Source organism: Camelus dromedarius, chromosome 14 (assembly GCF_036321535.1).
Source record: "Camelus dromedarius isolate mCamDro1 chromosome 14, mCamDro1.pat, whole genome shotgun sequence".
Lineage (NCBI taxonomy): Eukaryota > Metazoa > Chordata > Mammalia > Artiodactyla > Camelidae > Camelus > Camelus dromedarius.
Genome location: NC_087449.1, coordinates 56,875,938 through 56,898,531, shown reverse-complemented (window position 1 = coordinate 56,898,531; position 22,594 = coordinate 56,875,938). Strand labels below are relative to the sequence as shown.

The 22,594-nt window shown below is 35.9% G+C and overlaps 1 protein-coding gene across 18 annotated transcripts in view; it reads right to left on the bottom strand.

Annotated features, from left to right (window-relative positions):
- EIF4G3 (eukaryotic translation initiation factor 4 gamma 3) overlaps positions 1–22,594 on the bottom strand; it is a 319,467-nt gene that overhangs the window by 79,699 nt on the left and 217,174 nt on the right. The gene's annotated exons all lie outside the window — the stretch shown is intronic.

Here is a 22,594-nt window from a genome sequence, read left to right as displayed (position 1 = left end):
TTACTCATTTGGCTTACAAATTCCACAAAATCATTCAACACTTGGGTATGCACTTTAAAGACAATTTAAACATCAGATAGCAAATAGAATGTATTAATACGTTGATTGCCTACTGTGGATTAGGTGCCCCTGAAGAAACACAACTGTCACCCAGATTTGTGTGCTGTGGCAGTCAATGTGTTAAAAGAATGCCACAGAAGGCAACACATGAGTCAACAGAAAGAAGTGAAGTATTAAGACAGATGGGTAGGTAGGGGAAAGAGTCAAAGAAAGGCCACTTAATAAATACAAACACTATTAAAAATGAATAAACATGAATCTGAAGGGACCCATCTAATCTAATTTCCTATAGAAATACAAGATCCATTAGATCTCACTAAACCAACCAATCTATCTGGGGCAGGCTGAAATCTTTTTTGGAAGAACAGTATAATATGAACACTCACTGGTTTTGGGAATAAGGGAAAAAAAAAGAGACATTTAACACTCTTCTCAAAATTATTGCACCCTCATAAAAATATTCTGTAACTCTCCTTTGTTACACACACTCTCAAGCCAATTTTTCTTTATCTTTTCCTTCACAGACCATAAGGAACAAGAAAACACTGTAAGACCAGCTGTTATTCTTTCTTTGTGGCCTACCCAAGGTAAACCATACATTTTCTCGAAGTATGGAACTCAGATTATGGTAACTATGCGTGGGTTTAAATTTGTTATTGCCTTACAGTCTTACGATGAACATGTATATTCATGTATGTAGTATGTAGTAGCCTCTCTTCATTTTTTACAAATCTTCTGATTTTATGTAACCAGTATGTTTTATGTGCATCTCTCCAAAATGCTTGTGATTAATTCTCCTTTCAAAGCAGAATCCTTTTTAAGAGTTATACAGTCTGGTGAACTTGTACATCTAAAATTGTATTTCATATATGCATGGATTCAGTTCTAATTTGCATTCATGGAAAAGGGAAGACCACTTTCTGGAGGATTCTTTAAGATCGAATATAAACTTAGGAGCAGTTTCTTCTAAACAACAAAACCAAAGATGTAGATAAACTTCCTTTCAAAACTATATCAAATGTACCCAATCCCAAAACATTAAACATTTCTTCCATGGGTAACATAACACATTTAACATTCTTTATTCAAATCAGTTACTTACACACAGGAATTGTTCCTCACTATGTCCAAGTGGCTGTTTAAAGTTTTGATTTAAAGCAGTAATCACAAGAAGAGGTGAGAGAAAGCACACACTGCTTTAGGAGATTCTCAGCCATTTTAAAAATTGAACACAGATACACACACACCTAGTGTCTAGTGAGATTGTGATTTACATCCCTTCTCCTACTATTACTGATGGTGGAAAGGTGCTGTAAACTTTGGGTATTCCAGTGGGGAGAAGAGGTAGGTGACAAGGGAGGGAGGAAGTGAGGGAGGGAGAGAGACAGAGAGAGACAGAAACACTAACTCCCTGATTTAATGGACAATTAAGATCAAATTAGCTAGAATAAGGGAATCAAATTTAAGATGTTGCCTCAGATTTGTTCCTTCCTTTCTGGTCCATTCCCAATGCCTACACCTTAGATTAGACCCTTATTACTGCACTGATTTAACTATGAGGTAGTCTCTTAACCCATTGCCTCCAATTCTTACTTATTTAACACATCATATTCAATACTGCCTGAATTATGCACAGTTTCTTACACAGGGTGGACACATATTTGTTGACTGAACAAGTAACAGCAGCTCTCTGATAAAGAGGTATTACTGACATTCCCAAACAAAGACAAAGATTCCTTCCTCCTTGTCTTGCATTAAAGCATCACAGGACAAGTGACAATCTCTGCATGGGACTCCTAATTATTGGAACTGAGATGCTTAAAGGAATTCTCCATAAGAATCCCATTCTCCAAAAGGACTCAACTGTTATAAGCACATTTAATTTCTACCACTTTAAAATAAAAAATGCAAAATAAAGCAATACTATGATTTCAAGATATCTGAAAAATTTTCCATTATTTGCAGAAAAGTCATGTGTTCCCTTAGAGTTCCTTTTACGAAATGACTAACAAATAAATTCTGAAAAATACTGGGGACACAGACAAGGTTAATAATTGGGTTTTAATAAACAAATGAGACCTCATCAAACTAAAAAGCTTTTGTAAAGCAAAGGAATCATCATCAAAATGAAAAGGCAACCTGCTAAGTGGGACAAGATATTTGCAAATCACATAGCCAATAAGGGGTTAATACACAAAATATATAAAGAACTCATACAACTCAACAACAACAAAAAAAAACCCAGAGTGATGGAAATGTTAGCTATCTTGATCGCAGTGATGGTTTCACTGGTGTATACACCTATCAAAATTCTTCAAAACTGTACATCTGAAACACGTGTAGTTTACTGCACAGGAATCCTACCACAATAAAGGTGTTTAAACAAACAAACAATCCAAAACAAATTGATTTTAAAAATGGGCAGAGGATTTGAATAGACAGTTTTCCAAAGAAGACACACAGAAAGCCAAAAGGCACATGATAAGATGTTCAATATCACTTATCAGGGAAATGCAAATCAAGACAAGATATCAACAACATCTGTTAAAACGGCTACTATCAAGACAAAAAATAACAAATCTTGGAGAGGATGTGGAGAGAAGGGAACCTCTGCATACTGTTGTTGAGGCTGTAAGTTGTTGCAGCCACTATAGAAAACACTAAGGAAATTCCTCAAAATATTAAGAATTTAACTACCATACAACCAAGCTATTCCACTTCTGTATGTTTATCTTAAGAATGTGAAAACATTAATTTAAAAAGATATATGAACCTCTGTGTTCACTGCAGCCATTATCTACTATAGACAAGATATGGCAACAAAATACATCGATGGATGAATGGGTTAGATGTGGGTGTGTGTGTGTGTGTGTGTGTGTGTGTGTGTGTGTGTGTGTGTGTGTGTGTGTGTGTGTGTGTGTGTGTGTGTGTGTGTGTGTGTGTGTGTGTGTGTGTGTGTGTGTGTGTGTGTGTGTAAACAATGAATATTACTCAGCCATAAAAAAAAGAATGAAATCTTACCATTTGTGACAACACGGACAGACCCTGAAGGTATTATACTAAGTGAAGTAAGTCAGAAAGAAAAATACAAATACTATACGATTCCACTCACATGTGGAATGTAAAACAAAAAAACATTTGGTTCAAAACACTGTAATTTCCCTCCTGATTTCTTCTTTGACCCTTAGGTTATTTACAAGTATATTATTTACTTTCCAAATATTCTAGGGATTTTCCAGAGATATTTTTCTTACTGATTTTCAATTTAATTGCACTGTAGTCAGAGAACACACCTGCTTTGACTTAAATCCTTTGAAATTTATTAAGACTTGTTTTATGACCCACAATATGGTCTGTCTGGGCAAATCTGACATTTGCACTTCTGGATCTGCTGTTTGAGTGTTTAGTAAGTGTCAATTAGGTCGAGTTAGTTGATTGTGTTGTTCAAGTCTTGTATAGCCTCACTAATTTTCTAATGAATCTATCAATTGTTCTTCTAATTATGTCAATTCCATGTCACTACTTTTTGATGTGAAATGCAGTTAAAATTGTTCTTAATAATTATTTAATGATTTTTGCCTGCTAATTTTAGTAACTTAAGTCAGTTATAAAACAGTTTTGATTGATTTATTTTTGTGCTCATTATGGGTCATGTATTTTCATGGCTTCAGTGGTTAATTCTAGCAAACATATGAGGAATAAACAACATCAATTCTACAAACTTTTCCATAACATTGAAGAAGAGGGACTACTCATCAATTCATTCTATGAGGTCACCATTACCCACATACCCAAATGTGAAAAATACCAGAAAATGACATGCTAATATCCCTCATGAACTTAGATGTAAAAAAACTTAAATAAGATTTTATCAAATCAAATTCAACAATTCATGAAAAGAAAAATACCTCATGATCAATTTTTATCCCAAGAAAGCAAAGTTGGTTTAACATTCAAATACCAAGTAATTAATGAACAAAAATAGAAAACCATGACTGTCTCAAGAAATGAAAGAAAAGCATTTGATAAAATCCAATATGTATTCTTGATTGAAGTAACAAATCTGTCAGCGAATTACAAATAAAAAACTTCTTCAACCAGACAATTCAAAAACCTATAGCTAATATCATACTTCATGGTAAAAAGACTGAAAGCTTTTTCCCTAAGACCATTACAAAACAAGAATGTTTACTTCCACCATTTCCATTCAACCCTGTACTGGAGGTTCCAGTTAGAGTAGTAAGTCAAGAAAAAGAAATAGGGGAGGAATAAACTGGGAGGGGGAGGGATGAACTGAGAGGTCAGGATTTGCAGCTAACTATCATATACAAACTAGATAAACAACAAAGTACTACTGTATAGCACAGGGAACAATATTCAATACCTTGTAATGGCCTATAATGAAAAAGAATATGAAAAGGATTAAATATATTACACACACACACATATGAGTCACTATGCTATTCACCAGAAATTAACATTGTAAATCGACAATACTTCAATAAAAATAGTAACCAAAAGAAGAAATAAAAGGTGCATCAAGTTAGAAATGAGGTAAAACTGTCTTTCTTCAGAAATGATGAGTATTTACATAGAAAATCAAAAGGAATCTCCACAAAAAATGCTAATAAAACCAGTAAGTGAATTTTAGCAAGGTTGTAGGATATGAGACAGAAAAAGTCTATTATATATCCATATATGCTATAAAAAATCAAGTTGAAATAAAAACACCATTGACAATAATATCAAAAGATATGAATTTGACAAAATTACAAAAGCTCTATATATTAAAAACTTCAAAATATTCCTGAGAGAGTTAAAGAAGACAGACTTAAATGTCAAAGTACATTATGTTCATGGGTCAAGAAGACACTATCACAAGACATCAATTTTATCTATAAATTCAATACAAACTCAATCAAATTCCAATTGGTTTTGTAGAAAAAAGAATTCTAAAATTAAAATAGAAAATCAAAGGACCATGAATGGCCAAAACAATTTTGAAAAAGAATAAAGTTGAAGGACTTAACGCTACCTGATTCCAAGAGTTATTACAAGCCTCAGTAATCCTGACAGTGTGGCATCAAGAAAAACAACTAGATCAATGGAAAAAACAGAATTCAGAAACAGATCCATACATGACATATTTTTGGAAAAGGTGTAAAGGAAATTCACCAGAAATACTCACATATTACTGGTGAAAATACAGAATGCACAAGTACTTGGAAAATGTTTTGCAGTTTCTTAAAAAATTAAACACACACTTACATATAACCCAGTCAATTCCACTCTTAGTTATTTACTCAACAGAAATGACACAATATGTCCATACAAAGACTTTTACACAGAAGTTCATAGCAACTTTATTTGTAAAAGCTCAACACAGGAAACAACCCAAATGCCCACTAATAGGTGAACAGACAAATTGTGGTACATCCATAGTGTGTCAGCAATTTTTTAAAATGAACCACTAACGTGCAACAATATGGATAAACCTAATGAGTGAAAGAAACCAGACAAAACAGTTCATGCTTTCTGATTTCATTTACGTAACACTCTGAAGAATTCAAACTAATCTACAGTGACAGAAAGCAGATTAGTGCTTGCTTGGGGACTGGGGCGAGGGTAGATCAGGACGTAAGGATTTATAAACCAACAGGAGGAAACTTTTTGAGCTAATAAATATGTTCATTATCTTGATGACTGTAATGGTTTCATGAGTATATATAGATGTCAAAACTATTAAATACTTTAAATATGCACAGGTTAATTTTATGTCAGTTATACTTCAATAAAGGTGTTAAAATGGTCTAGGTGGTTTCTAAAGTAAATAATCAATAAGCATATGCATACATCTGTTATGAACCTGCTAAAAAGAAGTGCTTTTTAAAGATTTTAAAATAGCATATAAATAGTATTCTTCTATTTATGAAAAGAAATATAAATCTATTCAAGTAATGGTATCCCAAAGGCTTTTTTTCTTACTCTTAACTTTTGCTTTTTATCTTGTAATTTTCTTCTTTTTAAAAATGACAAAAATATCAGTTGAAACACACAAATATAAAGGTAATATTCCTCTCCGCCAGCTAGCCAATTCTAGTTGCCTGAGGTAAACAAGAGTTAATTAACAATCTTTGGTACACAGTCTGCCATACCTTTATGGTTCATACAAATAATCACTATCAAACATAGGTTTGTTTTTTTTAAAAATGGGGTCATACTATGTAAGTTATTTTGCAAAATGCTTTAATTTTCCTTAGTTTATTATGGAAACCTCTTCAGGTTGTCAGATCTAGCTCATTGATACATCAGCTACACAATATTCCACAGTATACATGTACCATTCCTAATGAAAAGCCTTATATTTTTTGCTGTTTTTCTTGCCACAGAACTACTTTTAAATCCTTATCTACCTTTACTTCTAAAAAAAAAGAAAGCATGTGCACATATACACATTCATTTTAACAGATACTGCCAGATTTCATTCCAAAAAGATAAAAGCAATTCACAGTTCTATCATAAATACATCAGTATTGAATTTCTTCCATTCTCATGGGTATTAGTATATTTGTCAAACTAATAGCTAAAAAAGGGTATTTCCACAACTAATAAGGGTGAGTTATCTTTTCCTATTTTTTATTGACTGTTCTTTCTGTGAATTTCATATTTTATCCTTTACTCAATATTCTGTTAGATTGTTTTTTTAACCTGCAGATACTCTATAAACAGATTAACCTTTTATTACTGTGTCTTTAATTTACTTTTTGCCAAGACAAAAGTTCAAAATTTTATTTATTATAATTTTATAATGAATGTTCTCTAATGAATACATGTTATGTTTATAGACAACAAAAAAGCCTTGAAAGAAAACATGAATTTTAATTAATCTGAACTAAAGGCAAGAAAAAGTCTTCCTTTTTGATAATGTCTCAAATACTTATCAGTGTGTCACTTTAAAATCCAAAGATTTTAAAATGGATTCACTTGCATGAGAATGAAACCACTAGTAGCCTCATAATCTTAATTTAAACCATGTATTTCTCTAGTTTCTGAGGCATATTAAACCTAGAAATTCTACCTTCTGGTCAACAATAGGACCATTTCCTGCCCGACCAGTGCTAAAAATTCTACCACCAACCAACTTAACATACCATTGCTACTCTATACAATCAAAGACCTGGATACAAATTAAGAATGCATTATTAGAATTTCAGTCATTTGGAGATAAGAACTGTATCTTACTGGTGTTCTTTGTATATCCAGGATTTAATAAATATGTTCACTAAAACTCAATCAACAAATACCCTGCAATCAAAATTAAACCCAGTCTCTCTATAATAAAAAACACTGCTTCAGTCTTTCTGTATTAAGTAGGTATTACTATTTCCATTTCAGAGATGAAGAAGCTGAAATACAAGAAGGTTAACTGAATCATCCCAATTCCAGAGAGAATAAAGGTTGTAGCTAGAATTAAAACACAGATGTTAACTCCAAAGCTCCTGTCTTCCCAGCACAATACTTTGCCTCTCAACTCTACCTTGTTCCTGTAATTTCTCATCTTAATCCAACTTTCAGACAAGCTGAGATCTGCAACCCTTTGCTGTGGTGCTTGCACCTGGACAAACATTTCCTTAAGCAACAGAAAACAAAGAAACTATAATGGACTAAAAATAACTGCATGCATGTGCAGCTGGGGCAAATTATGAACAATAAGATACAAAAAGGCCAAAGGCCAAAGCCCAATCGCCACTTCTGAGGTGCCAGGAGCAAAAGCAGGGTACTGCGCATGATCCCTGCACACAGCACCATCAAGGGGGTGGGCAGACTACCTAAGCCACCCCTCCCACCCACCCACCAATCTGCCCCTACCCTCACCCCCATTTAAGGAACCAGCTTGCTTCTCACTGGGAAGCAAATAAGGCACCTGTTACTCGTTTTTTCACTCCCTCCTGCTGCAGCAAGAGTCCCAATAAAGTCTTTCTTGAATTCCTCACCTGGCTTCTTATCACTTTCTATTGATTATCTTTAATCAGTAACTTCATTTTCATTTTAGTGAAGCAGTCTTTTGTTTGTGTAGCAAGAAAAGATGTGGAGTTAAACAAGGGAGGGTAGTGTGAAGAATGCTGTTTATCTGTTACCCTTACATTCTGTCAAGTAATTAGGAAAATAAAATGACAATGTGACTCAAAGTAGGTTTCTTCCAAGCTCAGCAGAGGACAAGTTCATTATGTAATTCTGAGAACAAAGATGACTCCAATGAGACCATTATTAGATTTTCTAGGGCTCTGTATTGTATTTTATTGCTCTTTTACAGTGTCACAGGCACTTCCGCATTTTAATAAATGTTTCTGCACCACTTCTACCGTGATCAAAATAGATTCCAATTTAAGGTAAATTTAGTACAGATAAAGAAATGTCAATCAAACACTATAGTACAAATATGTAATTTAATTAGAGAAGAGACTACAATCCAAGTAATTACCTTTCTGTCTACTAAAAGCTTTCCATTGCTAAATGTAATACTTCAGCTCACTGCCTTGAATACTGAAACCCAGATGAAAAAAACCCCCTCCTATCTGATCATTAGTGAAGTCCACACTGCCAGTGCTCTGCAAAATGCAGAGCAGTCTACAAAAACCTTCATCTGGAGGAACCTCTAAAAGTAATAAAACACACCTTAACAGATGTGATCCCTTATCCCTTACCTCTTCACCTTCTTTACCTTACCCGACCCTATGTTAACGTATCTCTCTGTAAGAGTCATGGAATTCCCAGTGGAAAGTCAGCTCTGAGTCCCTGAGGTCAGAAGAGGAGGGCTTGCTAAGTAGGTACAAATTAACATTGCCTGAACTACTGAAATCAAGCTATTATTCAATTTAATTCTGAATTTCTACCCCAAATAGTTAAATATGAATACATCAAAACCTCTCTTGGCACATTATGAAAGACCCATCATCAGTCCACACATCCATAATTCTTCATTTTCTATGACAGTTCCCAATCTGAAGATTCTTCCCTGTATCCCAAAATATGGATCAGAATATATTATCAAAAGTTACTTAAAGTTACAATTCATCTAAAAATAAATTCAAATTTTAGAGAAGATCTAGAGTTTATCTTGGAAATCTGAAACAGAAAATGTCAACATCTATATATTCCACCTAGAGTTGCTTAAATGTTTTTTGAGTTGGATAGCACTGTCTTAAATTCAAATATGTGGAATTATTAAGCACTCTTTCTGAAAAACTGACCTGATATAAAAGGTATTTTAAAACTACATACAAAAAAAATTCCTGAATACTTCCATTCTTCTAATTGGTATTATTGAACAATGATTGGAGTATACTCCATTTGTAACATGTACAGGAAAGCCATGCTTTTAGGGGTTGTAACACGATTTAATAATGTGATTTGTGCAATTTATGAAATATATATATACAGTATCACATTTCAAAGGGAGTTTCTCCCTATATGATTAGATACACAAATTTAAACATTACAAATATTACTCAAATCTCATTTGAATTCTATGCTAAAAAATAATAACTAGTAATTAAAATTATGACAGCTCTGGGACTCATTAAGTAATTGTTGAATAAATGACAACTATTAATGAGGGTGTTATGTTATAAAAACACTAACAGTTTTTGGATGTTATCAAGTATTTCATTGACACTGAATGCTATCACATATAATGACTTCCTTTTTCATTTTTTAAATGGTGCATTAGGTACTAAGGTATAGTCTAGATGACATGAATGGATTCTGTTATCAGTAAAAACTTGGGCAGTTATTAACTAATGGGCTGCGGATGACACCATCTGTGCTTCTGCTGTCCTATTTAAGGTGAGTACATTCAAACCCCTGTCATCATCTACCTGTTTACTCAACTGTTAATTTTTATGAATATTATAGTCATCTCCAATATAAAATAAATTGCTATGTTACAAATTACTTTAAATGATTTTAAATTATGAGAAGCAATACAGTATAGAGAACTAGTGGTTACCAGTGGGGAGGGGGAAGGGGATGGGGATAAAGAGGCACAAATTACTAGGTATAAAACAAATAAGCTACAAGGAAATATTATAAATCACAAGGAATATAGCCAATATTTTATAATAACTTTAAATGTTATATAATCTAGAAAAATACTGATTCACTATGTTGCACACCTGAAACTATTATTGTACATCAACTATACATGAATAAAAAATTTAAATAAAAAAATTTCTGAAATGAGAGACAATACAGAGAAGTGGTTATGAGCATTGGATATGGAGCTGAGTTTGAATGCTGGCTCTGCCATTTACTAACTGTACAGCCTTCAGCAAGTATTATTTTCTCTCTGTCTCCATCTCCTTTTCTGTGAAACAAGGTAACAGGGTTGTTGTGAGGACTAAAGACATTAATACAACAGTGCCTGACAAACAGTATGCACTTGGCCAATGACAACTATTAGTGAAAATTAACAATTTTTCCATCTAGGGTGGTATGGATTATTTTAAATATACTTGAGTTTTAGATGCTCTAAATACCCCCCCACCCAAGAACAAACTGACACCAACAAAAACCTTTGCTTAAATGAGTAAACAAATAACAAATATTTAATAAAAGCTCTGTGGGGGTATAAAACAAATCAGTTTTACTAATCTTGAAGAAGGTGTAAGAGAGCTAGAGAGATAAAATGTATACATATCAATATTCATAAAGCCCTGTAAGTATTCTAAATCAATAAAACTTATATTTAGGTGTTAAAAGTCAAGGAAATCAGAATGGAAAAATATGTGAAGATAGCCATATTGAACAAACTAAATTTTGAGCAAGCTTTTTAATATGGCCTTGGTTGAGAAGACAGCATCAAGGCAACAATGTGGGCATTAGCACCTAGGTGTGGAGGATTGGCTAAAAAAATTAAATGGTAAAGTTGGGGACAGAGAGTGACTGAGAGGGGGACCTGAAGGCTAACCTGGCAGCCAGGATCTCTTACCTTTGACAACAATGACTCTCTAACTCTAGGACAGATACATCCAAAAACAATATTTCCTCTGGATGACTTTTCAGTGAAATGGGTGCTGAAAATAACTTTTACTGGTAAGTATCAAAGCAGAGAGAATTGCAGCAGCTGAGGTAGTAATTTGAGAGTCTATAAAATGAACTAGAAAGGACAGGAGGTTGAACACATGGATGGATAAAAGAATGGGATGACTAGCTAGAAGGATAAGAAAGGCCTGGAAGGTGACTCAATTGAAGCCAAAACAGATTAAGAACTAATTTACAACAAAGGAAATTCAGAACCATTACTTATAAAACACAGATCCCTTATGTTTCAACCAAAAATAACGACTCTGCTTTCCCAGGCCAGTTGGTGTTCCATAGTTGTGACATCAAAAAATGTCCCAAGAATGGTTACTATGTAGTACATTTACTACCTAGCTGAGAACACCCTCTCAAACTCAGGTAAGACATAACTACTAATAAAATAATAAGATAGAATAAATACATAGTTCAGGCATAAAATACATCAAAAGACAATGCGGTTTCAGGTTGTACCCCAACATTCCTTTATATCTGGTACTATACATTATGGTGTTTTTGTTGGAAGCTACTTCCCAAATTTCTAAGCTATAACTTCCCTCACCTGATTAACTTCTATCTTCAGGGTTTTCAGCTCTTGGCTGATGCCTCTGATAGATCCTTATATAGATGCTGCTAGCACAACCACTCACAGTCCTATTCATTTTTTCAAAAATAAAAGCTAAAGCTTTTTTAAAAAAATAAATTGAGGTATAATTCACATACTATTAAATTCACCTTTTAAAAGTATACAATTCAGTGATTTGTAGCTGTAATGGAAAAAACTTCAGTCTTTCCACCTTCCTATGTAGGGAAAAACCTAGTTCTTCCCTACTGTGTATTTCCTTTTCTGTTCATACAGAACAGTTCATTTCTGACACTTCTGGTCACCAAATATGTAGGGGTTTTCCCTCACAATAAGCAATTCTGTGACATAAGCCGTGTTTCCACAATTTAATACAATCTAACACTATCTATCCAGAGACAGTGTCAGATATGACAAGTCAGGGCTCAGTTCCACAAGACTACCCTCCCATCCCCACTTCAGATGCCAGTCACAAATCCTGGATATTACCTATGTTTCTTACCAACCAGCTATAGAGTGGGGGTTCCAACGACCCCCTCCCTCAGGTTTGCTAGAACAGCTCACAGAATTCAAGGAAACAATCATGTTAACCAGTTTACTAAAGGATATGATAAAGGATACAAACAGCCAGATGAAGAGATATATGGGAGGAGGCCTGGGAGAGTCCAAAGTGCAGGAGCTCCCTGTCGTCATGCAGTTAGGGTGCGTCACCCTCCTGGTGAGGATGTATTTGCAGCCTAGAAGCTCTCCAAACTCCCTACTATTGGGATTTTAGTTTCCTCATGTAGGCATAACCAAATATTAATTCCAGTTGTAATCCTTCCCCTCTCTCCAGAGAATGAAAGGCGGTGGGGCTGAAAAGCCCAAGCTTTTAAATCATGACTTTTTTTTTTTTTACAGTTACCAGCACCCATCCAGGAGTCATCCAGAAACCCATATAGAGTCACCTCAATAGAACAAAAAATGCTCCTACTCTCATCACATAAGAATTTACAAGGTTTTGAGAAGCCCTATGTCAGGGACAGAGGTCAAAAGCCAATATTACAACAAGAGACACTCTAAGTATTCTTATTACTTGGTAAATTACAAGAGTATTAGGAGTTTTGTACCAGGAACCCGAGGTAGAGATCAATATATATTTTCTATTACAGGCATACCTATGAGATACTGCAGATTTGGTTCCAGAACACCACAATAAAGTGAATATGGCAATAGAGCAAGTCACACAAATGTTCTGATTTCCCAGTACATCAGGTTTATAATGTACTGCAGTCTGTTAAATGTGCAATAGCATTACGTCTAAAACAAAAGTACATACCTTAATTTAAAAATACTCTTATTGCTAAAAAATGTTAAGCATCATGTAAGCCTTCAATGAGTCACAATCTTTTTGCTGGTATACGTAGATGCTAATGGCTGCTGACTGATCAGAGTGGTGGTTGCTGAAGGCTGGGATGGCTCTGGAACTTCTTAAAACTGAGACAATGTTGAAGTTTGCCTCATTGGTTGACTTTTCCTTTCATGAACAACTTCTCTGTAGCATGCAATGCTGTTTGATAGCATTTTACCCACCGTAGCACTTCTTTCAAAATCAGAATCAATCCTCTCAAACTCTGCCACTGCTTTATTCTAATCCTTTATTGTCATTTCAACAATCTTCACCAGGAATAGATTCCATCTCAAGAAGCCACTCTGTTTGCTCATCCATAAGAAACAACTCATCCGTTGGGAGTTTTATCACGAGATTGCAGCAATTCAGTCATATCTTCAGGCTCCACTTATAATTCTAGTTCTCTTGTTTCTACCACATCTGCAGTGACTCCTCGCTAAAGTTCTGAACCCCTCAAAGTCATGCACGAGGGCTGGAATCAACTTCTTCCAAACTCCTGTTAATGTTACTATGGTGGTCTCATCCCATGAATCACAAATGTTCTTCATGGCATCTAGAGTGGTGAATCCTTTCCAGAAGGTTGTCCATTTACTTTGCCCGGATCCATCAGAGGAGTCACAATCTATGGCAGCTAATAGTCTTACGAAACATATTTGTTAAATAATAAGACTTAAAAGTCGACATGACTCGATCCATGGGCTGCAGAATGGATGCTGTGTTAGCAGGCATGCAAACATCATTAATCTCGTTGTACATCTCCATCAGGGATCTTGGGTGAGCAATGATCAGGTTCACTGTCAGCGAGCAGTAATGTTTTAAAAGGAATCTTTTTTTCTGAACAGTAGGTCTCAACAGTGAGCTTAAAATATTCAATAAACCATGTTGTCAACAGATGTGCTGTCATCCAGGCTTTGGTGTTTCATTCATAGGACACAGGCAGAGTAGATTTAGCGGAATTCTTAAGGGTCCTTGGAGTTTCGGAATGGTAAGCAAGTACAGACTTCAACTTAAAGTCACCAGATGCATTAGCCCCTAACAAGAGAGTCAGCTTGTCCTTTCAAGCTTTGAAGCCAGGCACTGACTTCTCCTTCTAGCTATGAAAGTCCTAGATGGCATCTTCTTCCAATAGAATATTGAAGAAGTCTGTAGTTTGGTGTAGCCACCTTTATTCATTACCTTAGCTAGATGTCCTGGATTCTTCCGCATCAGTACTTGCAGCTTCACCTTGCACTTGTATGTTACGGTGATGGCTTCTTTCTAAAGCCTCATGAACCAGCCTCTGCTAGCTTCAAACTTTTCTTCTTCAGCTTCCTCACCTCTCTCAGTCTTCATAGATTCGAAGAGTTAGGGCCTTGTTCTGGGTTAGATTTTGACTTAAAGGAATGTTGTGGCTCATTTGATCTTCTAGCCAGACCATTAAAGCTTCCTCCTTATCAGTAATAAGGCTGCTTTGTTTTCTGATCATTTGTATGTCCACTGATGTAGCACTTTTCTTTTCCCAAGAACTGACTTTTCCTTTGTATTCACAACTTGGCTAACTGTTTGGCACAAGAGGCCTAGGTTTTGGCCTGTCTTGGCTTTCGACGTGCCTTCCTCACTAAGCTTACTCATTTCTAGTTTTTGATTTAAAGTGAGAGAGATGAGACTCTTCCTTTCACTTGAAAACTTGGAAGCCACTGCAGGGTTATTAATTGGCCTAATTTCAATATTACTGCATCTCAGGGAACAGGGAGTCCATGGGAGAGGGAGAGAGATGGGTCAGCAGAACAGTTGGAACACAAACAACATTCATGGATTAAGTTCACCTGCTTATAATGGGTGTAGTTAGTGGCGCCTCAAAACAATTACAATAGTAACATGAAAGATCACTGACCACAGATCACCGTAGCAAATGTAATAATCATGAAAAAGTTTGAAATATTGTGAGAATTGCCAAAATGTGACACATAGACATGAAGTGAGCAAATGCTGTTGAGAAAATAGCACAACAGACTTGCCTGACACAGGGTTGCCACAAACCTTCCATTTGTAAAAACCAGTATCCGCAAAGTGCAATAAAGTGAAGTGTATTATAAAGAGATACGCCTATAGCTCACAAGAGCGTATTCATAGAACTGTGCGACCATCACCACTGTCAAACTTCAGAACATTTCACCACCTCCAAAAGGAACCTCATATCCATTAGCACTCCCTCATCATTCTCCTGAACCCTTGACAACTGCTAATCTACCTTCTATCTCTAGGAATTTGCCTATTCTGGACAGTTAATAGAAATGGAATCATACAATATGTGATCTCCTGTGGCTTTTCCACTTAGTGTAGTATTTTCAAGGTTCATCCATGTTGTAGCATTTATCAATATTTCATTCCTTTTCATGACTGAATAATATTCCATATTTTATATAGATATACGCATAGCATGTTTGTTTATTCATTCATTAGTTGATGAACATTTGGGTTATTTCTGCTTTGGGGCTGTCCTGTTTATTTTTCCCCAATCTTTTTGTTTTCTCTTGCCTTTCTTCCTAATCTTCTATTCCTGACCTAAGGAGGAAAATAATAATGTTATTACTACCCTCTAATGGATGCTTCTTAAGGCTTTCAATGGTACAGACTCTCCTTAAAACTCATGTTCTAAGCAGAACTTCTCCCTTCCAAATGACAGCAGTGGTCACTGAGATGTGTCTGACCATTGTGAAAATTAAGTGACATAATAGTACAAATCCTTTAGTCAAAATTATACATGCATATAGGGACTATTTTAAGGGATTTTCTACCATCTACTGCCTAGTAGTTAATTAAAATTTTTCAGATGAAATCCTCTTCCTAAGCTTCTCTCCTTTAGAACATAAATTCCTAAGGGCAGAGATCATGACACCCATTTGCTCTCTGTAATATTAGTATACTTCAAAGGGAATATTTCGGCCCTTAATACTAGCTGAAAACAGAATAATTAATATTTAACATTTATAGAGTGCTTATTATGTGTCAAACACTATGCTAAGTGCTTTACATATATTACATTTCACCATCACTACAAATTGAAGTAGATACTATTATCTTCCTTTTCTGGATGAGAAAACAGATTTAGAGGTTAAGAAACTCAAGATTACAGAGACAGACAAAGGGAAAGGCTAAGACTCAGGAGTGTCTGACTGTTGCCTTGATCTTGACCACTATATTTTACTGCTGCTGTTCAGACTAACCAAATACATGAAAAGTTATATTCAGATCCTATGCATATATATTCGGAAGATTGCTACTATAACTAAATGTAACAAGAAAGTATTATAGTAAAAAGTGAGAAGCTTTGATTTCCTCTTGAGAGTGAATGCCCCCCACTGCCATCCATCACTCTGAAGGGTTTGAGCAGAGACATGAAAGAGGAGTGAAAAGTCCAGATCTCTATTTTAAAGAGATGACTGCATGGGAAAGAATGAACTTGAAGGGGGCCAAAGCTGGAGACAGTGAAATGAGAGGTATCCATCCAAAAGTGCAGATCTAAGGCAGCGGTAGAAGAAACGAAGGGGAGGTGACAAATTCAACACTGTATCATGTAAAAATTAGAGTCTTGTTAAATGACTGTACATGAAAGGAGTGACTCAAGGAAGAAGCCCATCAACAGTGACTTCAGGATTTTAGCTTAATTAAAGCCAGTGCCACTAACTGATATAAAAGAACAGGTTTAGGGGAAGAGGTGGTTAGTTTGGTATTAGGTATGTTGAATCTGAGATTACTCTGGGATTTCCAAGTGGAGATATTCAGCAGGCAACTGGAAATATAAGACTGAAACTCAGAAGAGAAGCTGGGATGGAGACAAAAAATAGAATTCATTAGCATATACATTGGAGCCATCTACCATTAGAGTAGACGAAATTATCTGTGAAGAATGTGTTGAATAAAAACAGAATTAAAACATGATCTAAATATGAGGGAATTTTTTGGGTGGTGAAACTGTTCTATATTTTGATTGTGGTGGTGGTTACATGACTTTACACGCCTGTGAAAGTTGACAGAATGAATGTTAAAATTAGTGAATTTCACAACACATAAATTATACTCAGCAAATCTAACTAAAAAAGAAGAAAAGAGAGGGTAATCAACAGTATTAATAGTGGTAAAATGACCAATAATATAGCACGTTGGGAGCATAAACCAAGACTATATTAAGGGGGGAGAGTATAACTCAAGTGGTAGAGTGTGTGCTTTGCATGTAGGAGGTCCTGGGTTCATTCCCCAGTACCTCCTCTAAAAATAAACAAATAGCTAAATAAAACAAATTACCCCCTCCCCCCGATAAAAGACTGTATTAGTAACAGTGAACACAGTAGAAGCAGAAATGGTACACTACTCTTGAGAGGTTTAGATAAGAGAAAGAATGAGTGTAAATGGTAGCTAAATGGACATATAACACTGAAGGAGTGTGTGTGGTATGAGAGAGACTTCAGCATATTTATAATGAGAAGTCTGTGGAAAGGTGGTGAATAAAACTGCAAGGGGAAAGCTAAGAAACTCTGATGAAAGTTTGGATAGTGACAGGTTTGTAGCTCTGGCAGAAGGTTGAAAAAGGCATACTCAGTGCACTTAGTTTTCTAAAAGACAGAAACAAGGTCATCTGCTGAGGGTGAGGAGGGTTGGACTGAGTACAGGATTTTACAATAGGAAATTCATAAAAGGAACGGCTGTTGGTGGAAAACGCATGTTTGTAGAGTCACATTCACAGTGGTGTGATCTTGTGCTATGCCTACTGAAATTTAAGAATAGAGGAGATAGGGTATAGCATTGTTTGTCTAAAGGAAAAAGGAATAGGAAAAATTACAGAATTTGGGTAAGAGTGTAGCTCAGATAATCATCCTTCTCCATCTTTGCTCAAATCTCATCTTTTATAGAGCCCTAAATTCTAATCATGTTATTTAAATACTACAACCTACTGCCCCTCCAGCATGCCTTTCCCTGCTGGATTATTTTTATAGCACTTAAAACTTTCTAATATACAACTACGGCAGGGATCACTGGATTCTTCACTGATGAATCTCAAGGGCCCAGAACAATGTAGAACATGGTAGACCCTCATTAACTATTTGTGACTGAAACAAGTGGGCTTTCACAATTCCCTTTGAACATGCATTAAGTATATTCTCTAAATCCTGAAAATGTTGTAAGAGCTTTATGTCAATGTTAAAAGCATGGTAGAAAGAATAATATAAATGTGAAGTAAAGGAAGGCTTGGGTTGTAACTCTTCCTGTGACCCTGAGAAACCCAATTTACCTCCATGGCTTATCTCTGTTATCAGCAAAATAGGAATAATCATATCCCAGAAAGTAAAAAATAATCTTTAAATCATAAGATTAATGCTTGAGATGCCCGAGAAAAGGCCTTGTAAACATAAAAAAGATTTTATTATGATTGCAACTAAATTACCAAGTACTATTAATATAACAGTAGAAAATAGAGAAAAGACGTATTGAATGGAAAACATTTTGGATATTTTTCTACATTAGCAGTGAAAATTACCTTATCAAAGATATTGGAAACTGTTCTCAAGAGGACTGTATACAAGGTGAAGATGGATATTGAAGAGAAAGCTTTTAGCAAGACTACGCTTGCCTGAAGGAGAGCAGCATTTCCCTACACTGTCTGGATTACCCCATCTAGAAGAAGTAAGTACAATGAATGGTTTCTTCTGGAGGCATATTAATTACTAAGTTTGGGGGGAAGGGGGCTAAATTCTGAACAAAGAATCTACTCTATTCATGTAGATATCGGTAACTAAGTTAACTAATATCCAATGAATGAAACTTCAAGGCTCATGTTGCAAAGAAATAAACTACTTAAATAGTGGGGAAGTATATACCACTTAAAACTCTGTAAGGTGCTTGCCAGAGGCTTGACACATGAGCCTGTTGGTAAGTTCCACCATCAGGTGTCTGGACTCATTCCATAACAGACAAATATTGACAGAATTTGACCTACCACCAGTATTCTTTAGAGAACGCTTCAGATTTCACTTCCAAAAGCTAAAAGACAATAGGAATGACATAGCAGAAATGTAATTTTTAGACAGCTTTGTCGAAAACATTTTTGTAAACAAGGTGGGGAAATTCAGACAATTTAATTTACTTATCTCTAAGGATTATTCAGACTCAAGCCTCATTCTTTTAAGTATTGCTCTGCTAGTGTTGACAGATAACATGGAACCAGGAACACGTAAGAAGTTCTACTCACAAGGTTCCAGATGTAGTCCTCCAGAGGAGTATGAGAAGCTGAACTACAGCGGTGCACATTAAGGGAATGACTGGGCTTGTGGGATACTCAAGCCACTGGTGACCCATTTTCAGTCCCAGCAACTATATCTTCCAGGGATATTTCAAATAATTCTCAGAAGATATAAGTCCAGCAAAGGCAAGAATAAATTTCAAACTCCATATTCCTGATGCTGACCTTTCGATTACGGTTTTAGAAATGAGTCTTTTCCAGGTTAGTCTACACAAACTGAAAGACTTTATTTTATCTCCTTGGTTTTCTGCTTACTTATGTTTTATTTCTTTTACAGTACTTTCAAAATTCACAGATGAGAATAAATTGAATTATTATTAAAATATTTTTTCCTGAATTAAACTATGCTTGTTTTATACTGAAGTAAATCAAAAGCAAAAACAGCAATTCAATTAGCTGAGTGAATCAGAATTCTACTAACATCTCCCAAAGCATACAATCATATCTCCATTAGAGAAATGAATCTCTCATCTTGCAACCTACAGAAACTGGAAACCAGCCCTCAACTTTAGCTGAGCCTACAAGAATATAAGACACTCTTGGAAGCCACATAAACAAGGTCAGTTGCTGCTTCCACTGTAGCCACTACACTACTGGGGATATAGGACGCTGTGCCAGTCTCTATAACCCAGGAGTTTACATTTTAACACCTATATGGCAGATATGAAATCCTGGATCCCTACAGAGTAAGGACTTGAAACCAGGATTCTCACAAAAAAGCCCTGAGACTCCTAACAGAATGACAGCTTCAGTGAAAAGGAAGCTAAAGCAAGACACAGAACAAAATAAACCAGTGGACAAACACAGAATGATAACAAAGAAGGATGTTTGGTTTCGACTAGGTGGAGAGAGACTGCTACCATCCTGAAAATCTGCATATACAGGGAATGGCTTTACACTTTGCTTGAGGTATGAAAATATAGGTTTAGGACATTAGGTTCAGATTAAGTTCCAGCTAATGCTTTTCCCAAGACATGTGGTAATAAATAAACAAAAACTTACTTTGGGAGGACTTGCCCTCAATCTACATCCAGAAAAGTCTAGCTGAAGATAAGTTCATAAAGAAACAATGCACTGTGAGCAAAGTCACAGTCACAAGACAAAGATTAGAAACCTCTCTCTGCCAAAAGAATTTCAAATAACAGTTTTATAACAAATAGAAATAATAAAAAAAAACCACTATTATTTTATAAGGTGGAAAATTTCATGTTACACAATATGCATGTTACATAGTATATACATTGATGAAATAGTACAAAATGAATTTCTGAATGAGTGAAAAGCATTTTTTCCACAAGTTTTGAAATTCTCTCTTCTTCCCCACCAACTATAAACTATAACAAAAATTCCTAAGACTGCAAGAAATAATTCAATTAATACAGATTTTTGCACATTTAATTACTGAAATGATCATACGAATCAAGTAATCAAAAGTATGGCCCATCTCTGAGGCTTTTCAGAGTACACTGAAGATAAATACACAATTCTTGTTTTATTAGGCTTGCTCTTCAATTCCTAAGCATCCAGAATTGCTACATTTTGCTCCAGTCAGAAATATGATCTAGAATAGTTGCAAGAAAATGTTTTCCAGCAGCAGTAAGAGAAGGGACTATATCCCTTATGTCTAACTTAATTACTGCTTTAAACAAGTATCTCCACTACTCCGTATTTCTATGCATCACACCTGTCGAAAGCAAATGGTTTCTGAAGTCAGCTTTAAAGTATTTCATCCTCAGGGAAAAAACAGTAAGAACTATTCTCAAAAGTCAACAACAAAAGAGTGATATCAAACCCAAACTTATGATTTAATAACCTCTCAAAGTAAATAAGGTACAGTAAACAAGTAAGTGCAAATAAGACCTGAACATGACAATTTCAGGTGATGATGAATTAATTTTCATTGTTAACTTTTGTAGCAATAACATTAAAACTATACAGAAATAAGAGGGTCAAGAATGTTTCTGGTAGCTTTACAATTTAAAAAATGCTAGTAGTACAAGGGTTCTTGAGGTTAATTTACTTCAGATTTTGAAGAGCATAAGATATAAAGGGAAATTAAAGAACTTCTAGTTTCTATAAAATACAATTATAGGTTAAAAAAAATCATGAAACTAGAAAAATGCCAGGACATTTTACTTCCTGACATCGCCAACCTCTACCTTATTCCCAGTCATGCAAAAGACAGTCGTTTCTTTTAGCTATCCTCTGGTCTACCGCTGAAAAAATCTATATTCTTTTACTAAGGTGCTGGTGACTCGTATTACTAATTCCAAGAGTATTAGCAATTCAAAAAAAAAGTACCATCGCATAAAGATTACTTAACTCCAAAATCCGTTTGTCCATTTCTCCCTGGGCATTGTCTGGCAACAGCAGGCCAACAAAGTGACAAACTGCTAAAAAGAATGAATGAGTATTTTTCTGGTCAAGATGGCACAGTAGTAGGAACACGAGCGCGTCTCTCCTTGAGACTACAACGAAACCACAACTGACTGCTAAACAACCACTGAAAAAAAGACTAGAACCTAGCAAAAAAGATCTTCAACTGGAAACATAAAGAGGAAACCACAGCAGGATGGTAAGAGGGGCGTGCTCGCAATATAATTGGGCCCCATACCCCTGTTTGGGGGGTGGAGGGGCGACCCACAGCTGAAGAATAATTAAGTAGCAGAAGCCCTCCCACAGGAGTGAGAGTTCTAAGTCTCACATCAGGCTCCCCAAGCCTGGGGTTATGGCTTTGGGAGGAGACCACCCTAGGACACATGGTTTTGAAGGCCAGTGGGGCTTAGCTCCAGAAGCCCCACAGGACTTGGGGAAACAGAGACTTCATTCTCTTATGAAGCATACACAGAATCTTGAGTGTGCCAGGTCCAAGGGCAGAGGCACTGATGTCAAAGGAACCTGGGCCAGACCTGCCTGCTGGTTTTAGGTCTCCTGGGGATGTAGGGGGCGGCTGCAGCTCACCCAGGAGACAGAAAAGCTGGTGGACATTCCCGGAGTGTTCATCTACATGAGCCTTCCTGGAGGCTGACATCTTGATTGGATCATTAGCACCAAGACCTAGCCCCACCCAACAGCCTTTAAGGGAAGCCTCAGGTCAAACAACATACTGGGTGGGAACACAGCCCTAGCCATCAGCAGACTTCCTAAGCCTCTAAACAGGGCCCTACCCACCAGAGGTCCAGGATCAAGCTTCACCAGCAGTGGG